The sequence below is a fragment of the Rhinolophus ferrumequinum genome, chromosome 27 (genome assembly GCF_004115265.2).
Source record: "Rhinolophus ferrumequinum isolate MPI-CBG mRhiFer1 chromosome 27, mRhiFer1_v1.p, whole genome shotgun sequence".
In the NCBI taxonomy this organism is placed as follows: domain Eukaryota; kingdom Metazoa; phylum Chordata; class Mammalia; order Chiroptera; family Rhinolophidae; genus Rhinolophus; species Rhinolophus ferrumequinum.
The window spans coordinates 15,873,206-15,880,979 of record NC_046310.1 but is presented as its reverse complement, the minus strand read 5'-3'; positions in this window follow the sequence as shown (position 1 = coordinate 15,880,979).

The window sequence follows — 7,774 nt, the reverse complement described above, 5'->3', positions numbered from 1 at the left end:
GTTAACCTGGTTCTACACACAGCTGCTTACGTCGTCGGCCACGACTGACCTGTAATCAAGGCTTTCAAAATGACGATGCAGCCAATCCTTTTAAGTTCCTTATTCTAAAAAGGATTTGAGACTCTAAGAGAAATGACTAAAAAGAAGAGTTGATTTCAAAATCGAAACCAGAAGAATTCATGAGTTTACTCTTTGCTCTTTGGTGCTGGGATATTGCTAGGCCCACTCTTGAAACATATACTGACAGACTTCCTCACTTTTAAAGGCAGTGTGTTTTACATCCTGAAACTATGCCAGTAAGAAACAGGTTAAAGTACTATTGGCAACTCGCTGATGCTGAGTGCACCAGCCGTCCCTCTGTCTCTGGAGCCCGTGCAGTGCGGCCCAGGACAGAGGGCCGCTCTTCAAAGCTGCCATATGTGAGCCAACAAAGGCCAGTGCAGCCCACTTCTCTCAGGGCCAAAAGAAGCAAAACCAGACAGTCAGCTTCAATGACACTGCCAATCAATGGTCTAAAATTTGGGGGGGGAGATGGTCAGGGCACAGGTGGTAGAAATACAGTGTTCCTCTGGGTTATAATATCTTTTTCTCCTCCTCCAGCAAATACCAACATCGATGGGTAAAAACTCGTAAACTGTGTCACTTAGCAATCTTCCCGACAAACTATGTATTTCTGTCCTCTTATAAACTGTTTATCATTTCCAGATAAAAGCATACTTCCAATCCAGGAAAAATTCTCATAACTCAAGCTCATCTTCTCAAAAAAAGTTTTCTTGAAAATTCTTGGAAGCTAGACTGTCCATCCCTAAACAAACACATTCTGCTTTTGGGTGGCCCTACTCAGAACCAGAAGTGATGTCACAACAGTGGACATAGAGTAGTGCTTGGGACAGTGTCAAGCCTTCATTACATACAATGGACATTCTCGAAACAGAGCCGTGCCCTGTATCCATGAGCGTTGGGGTGAGTGCCGAAACACCCATGTCTTCTATGTAGACACAGAACTTACCTTCAGAACTAAAAAGGGTCATTTTTTCATCTGCCATACTACTATCCAACATCTCATATGGTCACACTCAATTTAGGAAGAAGTTATAACTTATTTGTAAACTCAGGATGTTGTTTTATACCATCGCTTGTGGTTTATAATTTATTTGTACATCATGGTTGGAAGGCTAGCCAAGTGCCACGCAGCGACGTGTAAGTGTGGTGGGTCTGTCTGTGGCGGTTCTTTTCTCTCACTCTAGCGAAGTCTGTCAGTGCAGACATGGGCTGGGGGGAGAAAACATAAATAAATCAGGAGACTAGGGTTTAGGGTCCAGTCCTCAAAGTGTAGGGCTGAGTTCAAAATCTAAGCTGTCTCTATGGTAAGTAGCTAAAGGGGAAAAGGTCCCTTCATTTTGAATTTCACGACAATGGGCTTGGACATCAGCCTCCATGGCCTCTGCCTGCTGGTTCAAGGCTAAAATCAGAAAAAATGCGACCACTATTACGTTCCTACATTTCCCTAAGATCCCCCTCCCACCCCCTGGAGCTCCTGAAGGGGGTTTAGAAAAGCAACTAGGGTTCCTTACGGTGGATAGCTATAGTACCTGTGTGTGTGTTTTCTGGAGAAACCAAAGCACTTTAGTGAGTCTTACAACCCATAATACTTAAGGCATCTGTCCCCTCACTGCATCTCCAGGGGCAGGGAGGGGCTGGGGTCAGTAGTCTCATTTGAGAGGCAGCTAAACCTAGGAGAAAAAGCCTTGAGCTGGGAGTGAGGAAATGGGTTTCAGGCCTGGCTTCCTCACTCGCTATGCAAACTTGGGCAAGTTGCTTCGCGTTGCTGCACCTCAGGCTCCCTGTGGGAGATTGCGGGTCGTAATAGCTGCCCTTCTGGGATGGTGTAAAGAGAAAACGGTATGACTGATGGGAAGTGCTTTGAAGAATTTAGAGCTCATATAGGAAGGAGCTGGGGGTAATCGTTTGTAGGTGGCGAAACTGAAATCAGCAGTCACAGTGGCCCAAGTTCACAGAGTAGTTTCAGAGCCGAATTGGGACTCGAGTCCAGCATCTCGGACTCCTCCCACGAGATGCTATTGCACCAGGTGTGTGCACAGGTGAGCACACATCACACCTATGTACTGATGTGTGTGTGTGTGTGTGTGTGTGTGTGCGCACAGGGCGGATGCATGTGCACTGAAGGTCTGTGACGTGGTGGGCGGGCATAGGACAGAAAACCTGAGTTCTAGTTCCAGTTTGACAATAGTCCTACCTACTGTCTCTAGAACTCCGTTTTCTAATCTGTAAAATGAGGACGTCGTGCTCAGTGATGTTTGTGGTTCCTTCAGCTCTCGTCATGTACGTATGTATATATAAATATGCTTATCTGTAGAAACGGGCCCATTGGAAAATTGGAGACGAGGCCTGCCCAAGTGCATTTATGGTGTCAGACACAGAAAATTCACAAACAAATTCATGAAATCCTGTTTTAAATTTCAATGGTAGTATTTAACGTCATTGTTAGAAATTCACTGGTGAACTGGCTAAAACGTTGCTGCCATTTTGAAAATTAAGTTCTTATCTTACAAGTGTTTGCTGTTAAGAAGTTTTAATAAAGTTCATTTGTTAAAGTCAGAAATTCAACTCTTCTGTACCTGGGCAGTTCCCGACCGCCTGTTTGCAAACAGGCTGGATTTTGTGTAACAGGCTGGGCCTTTATATAAAAGTTAGCCGTTGGCTTGCTCATGATACATATGAGCAGGTTACCTGGAGAACAGTCTGCAGAGGAAAGCGATAGTTCTCACAAACTGGTGACATGCCTCCATTAAGCTGTGTGCCATTTCCAGTGTGAAGACATTGTTTGTGGGCAGATGAGGTGTAATATGTTGTCAAAAAAGAATCTGGTGTTTAAAAAGAATCAAACTATGGTGGCATTAAATGTTCACTTTTATTCTACTCAGAGTCATGCATTCCTCTTTATCCGACTTACCTTTCTGTGTGGAAGCGGAACATTCAAGACCTGGGGGTACTTCTCACCCGAGCAGCGCCTTGCTGAGGGGTTCCTCCCAGGCCCCTAGGAATTTCCTAGATGAGGCCTGGCTGGCCTCCAACAAGTTCAGAGGCTCAGCCGGGGGTGGGTGGCAGTCGGGGTGGAGTCACAGAGCCCCCGGCTTCGTTCTGTGTCCCTGAGAGTCAGGCACGAGGGTGGTGGTCACACGTGAGAGGTGTGGAGAAGCCTGTGTTGATGTGGTGATATTTCTGTTGGCCTAGTGAGTCTCCCTCAGTCCACTGTCTCGGGCCCCCACAGGTTACAGGCATTCTCAGTCACTGCAGGTCGCTGGGGCCTGGACACACGGACCCTGTTACCACGGCGCTTGTCTCCGCTATAAGTGGATATACTCAGGTTAAGAAAGCAGAAACAGATCAGAAAGTGGCAAAAGGTCTCTTACCCTCAAGGATACTCTCTTCCCCTCCACCGCAGACAGTTCCCTCTGAGCAGCAATAAGGCACTTTCCAAGATGTTGGTACCACGTCCTTCCAATCAACTGAGCGCCTCACACTCCCCAGAGAGAGCAGCAGACGGCTCAGAGCAAACCCACTGGCGTGGCCCTGCCCTGAATCCATCTCCTATGCTGCTGAGCTGGTGTGGACATTCACGCCGCCCGGGCCTCCCACTTGTCTGCTCCCCAGGTCCTAGGCCAGACCTCCTTGGGCCACTCTAGCAGAAGCTACAAGTTCTTAAGAAGCCATATGCCATAAGGCCTTTCTAGAAATACTGCCATCAACAGAAGAACAAGTGGAGGTGCTCCCTAAATAGCCATTCACCTGGGAGAAGAGAGAACATAAAGGCAGCATTTAGAATTGGTTCTAATCCCCTCACTCCTCCTGGAGGGAAAAACAGTCCAAATATACGATCGTGGTTATATTTGTCCCTTAAACCATTAAACTCTCAAATTGTTATGAATATTACTTTTATTCTTTCTATCCTTTCAATCCTGTATTTTTGCCTCTAGGAGGGTATCCACCATGGCGCCATCACATACTCCCAGACACCGCTGGGCACTGGAAGGACATGAAAAACAAAGCAAGGTGATATGGTATCGGTGACAGGAGATTCACTCTCCACACCTCCGTGGAGAAATGCCTCCGTGTTTCATTTAGGGCCTACAGTGTCTGACGTTTCCACTTGCTCTTTGGGTGGAAGCCATTGTTTCTAGAAAACCCTTATAAACAAACATACAGAGAACTTGCAGTGTAAACACACTGGCCTGTCAGTGGCTGCTGTGCTCCTAGCACCCGGGGGTGTCTTGTTCTTCTATAGCCCCGGCCTGGAACATAGTGGTTACTTAAACAATGTTAGTTGAATGAATGAATGAATGAATCACCTTTGAGAGAAAAAGAGGGGATAGATAAAACCTGCACAGGAATCTGATGAAAATTCAGGTTCCCTTACCAAAAGGACCCAAGGTCTGCACTTAACCAAATGCCCACTTGGGATTAAGTCCCTAATTCACAGTGGAGTAGGGGCACCAGGCCCACACTGGGTCAAACCCTTGCCCTTGGTTTATTATACGCCTGGCCTTGACCTCCCAACCACTGACCACCACCCGTGGCCTTCAAGCCCCCTAAAGCATTTTTGTCTCCAAGAGATGGAAAAAAGTCGTGGTGAAGCCCTCGGATCCCTAGTCAACGTTTAGAAAGCAATCACTGAACAAACCTTTACCGAGCGATTGCTTTGTCCCGGAGACCACTGGCTGCGCTAAATAAAACAGACTCCAGACTTCAAGAACTCGGTACAGTTGGCAAGACTGCCTGGCAAACAGAAACTGCATTACACACAGGCAAACACACGCCCCCTCGATGGAGGGTGACGGCTTCCCCCACCAACCCCCAGCCTATGCCCCCTTTCCTCTGATTGGGGCCAGTGGCCAGGCCTCACCTCCAGAAGCATCTTCTTAGGCCAGAGGCTGGGAGGGCAAAGAGACAGGGAGGGAGGGAGGCAGGGAGGGAGAGAGGACAAGCATAGGTCACCCTGCAAGTCACTTTATTTCTGTTTCCGTGGAGCCCCAGGCAGGCCTAGCCCTACATCCCATCTGTTGGGAAGAGGGGAGGTCCCAGGATATGCCACCCCCAGCACCATCCCAGTGCCACTCACCCGGGGCCTTCTAGCCCTTGCTCAGCAGTCTCTTCCCTGCATTTGCCAAGAGCTCGAGAAGAGGGGCTGGCTCAGTGGCTCAGGTGGTTGGAGCACCGTGCTCCTAACGCCAAGGCCACTGGTTCGACTCCCACATGGGCCAGTGGGCTGTGTCGCCTAGAGCCAAGTGTGTGAACAATGGCTCTCCCTGGAGCTGAGCTGCAGTGAGCAGCTGGAGGTCGGCGTGAGCTGCCGTGGGCTACCATGTGCTGCCAGTAGTGGCCAGTGGCCAGCGTGAGTGGCCGGCAGCAGCTGGCAAGAGCGCCGTGAGCTGCTGTGAGCAGCCAACCGACGACTGGCGACCGACCGCCTCAGCCGGGGGGAGCGCATGGGCCAGGGAGCTGGGTCTGCACAACTAGACTGAGAAACAACAGCTTTAACTGGAGTGGGGGTGCGGTGGAGAAGCAGAAGAAGGCGGGGGGAAAGAAGTAGAAGAAAAAAAAAGAGTTCAAGAAGAATCCAGGTGGCTTAGGGAGCGAGGATTGGACTGTCTGCCTCACATCACCCAAATTCCCCAGAAGGGGAGGTGACCCGGAGGCCACGCAAGGAAGGTACTAGTGCTTGGGGTCCACCTGCACTCTGGGTAAACAGTGTGCGGTTTGTTGGGTTTTCATTTTTAAATTGTTAAATTGCCCTTGCTCAGCCCACATGGCCTTTCCCCTCTCCTCCCCAGTGTTCCCGGGTCCAGACGTGTGCGTTACATCACGTTGCATGTGCTCTGAAGAAAACTCGACATCAAAGCCTCCTGCCAGGCCACGGAGATCCACAAACTCCCCAAGGTCTCTCAAGACCTGGCAAGAAAAAGGCCTTTTTGTGTGTGTGTTAACCGGACTTTTGAAAAGCTGGAAATAGAAAATAAAAATGACCTTTAATCTTACTCGAGAGAGAACCACAGTTGTCATTTTACAGACACGTATTTTCCTACAGTGCGGATCATCCTGTACATAAACCTTTTGGAGTCGGCTTTCTCCCCCTTAATCCCACCGTGCACATCTATGTCCCCACTCAGTACATGTGCTCCCACCACTGATTTTAATGGCTGCAGAATATTCCGCCAGGTAGATGGACCGTCATTTAGGCACTATTTATTCCCTGCTCTTGGGCCTTACAGTTGTTTCCACTTGTTTTGCTATGATAAATTACACCACGACAAACATACTGAACATAAATCTCTTTTTGACTTCTCTGATAAGTCCCTTTGGCTAAATTCCTAGAAGTAAAACAGCTGTGACAAGGGGAAAAGAAAACCATTGTAGGGCATTTTGTGCACACTGAGAATGGCCATGTTTTAAATCGTCCACCCTGAATAATGAAGCCTTCCCTGGCCGCAGGTAGAGTCATGTCTTCCTCTCTAAACTTCTGTTTCATTGATTCACTTATTTGTGTATTCCAAAAATACGTATTAAGGAGTTCCAATGTGGGACGACTCTCCTTCTGTAAGATGCTCCAAGGTCCTAGTAGTATATGAGCTTCGTATCATAAAGTGGGACTTGTGTATTTGTCCCTAAATACTAGGCTTCTGGAGGTGTAGGGGAGGCAAACGTCACCTCTGCCCTGGTAGGGTCTTCGGCTGCGTTGAGAATTTAATTGACGTAAGACAGATTTACAGGAGAAAAGTAAATAAATCTGTTTAATGTAAATTTTACATGCCATGGGAGCCTTCACAAGGAAATAAAGACCCAAAGAAGTGGCAAAAACTAAGTATTTTTATACTAGGTCGAACGAAGAGAGGCAATTGTGGGAAAGTAACTAAAATCTAGGGGAGGCTAAAGGAAGACGAGTTATTTTAACAAGGTCTGTTTGTACACATTTCTCTCAGCCTCAACTCCCTGTCCTTGGTGATAAGAATGGTTCTTTCCTCCTGGAACAGGGAGGGGGTCTTTCCCATGGGAGTTTTATCTCCTATTTTCAGGAAGAAAAGGGGAGGTCAGAGCATTCTCCTTGACTCTGCTGTTTTACAAGTGCCTTTAGCTCAAAATAATCCTTAGGATGAAGTGGCTTATTTTGGCGTAGCAGATACGGCCACTCTTCCAAGGGTAGATTTTTCTATGGCCCCCAGTGTCTAGCCCAGAATAAGTGTTATGATCCAGAGGGTTTGGGCAATCACTCTCAGAAAGGAAGTTTTATATTCATTTGGAGAAAGTTTCCCTGTGGATTCTGACATGCAGCTTAACTGCTGGCCACGGATCCTGGGTGCTGCTGGGAGGACTGCACCTTGGAGTTCACTTTGAAGGAGTCGCCAAGCATCTCTGGGCTCAGAGTCCTCATCCGCAGCAGTGAAGCCTCATCTGTCTGCCTGGTCCCCAGGCTTGTTCTGAGGATGAAAGAAGACTGTACGCGGAAGAATGTCAGAATCTGCCAAGTGCTCACCAGATGGAAGGCAGGAGAGTGACAGACGTGGGTTTTAATAATTAGAACAAAGACGGTTCCAGCGGGCCTGCACCCCTCCCCGAGGCTGCTCCTGGACAACTTCCCTCATCCAGCACTTGTCCATTCGTTTGTACATGGCAGTGGCCTCCATGCATTAAAAGTAGATGGGGCTGCATGTCCCCCCACTCCCTAAGCCTGGCTCCCAGTCGTGTGATTAATGAGAAG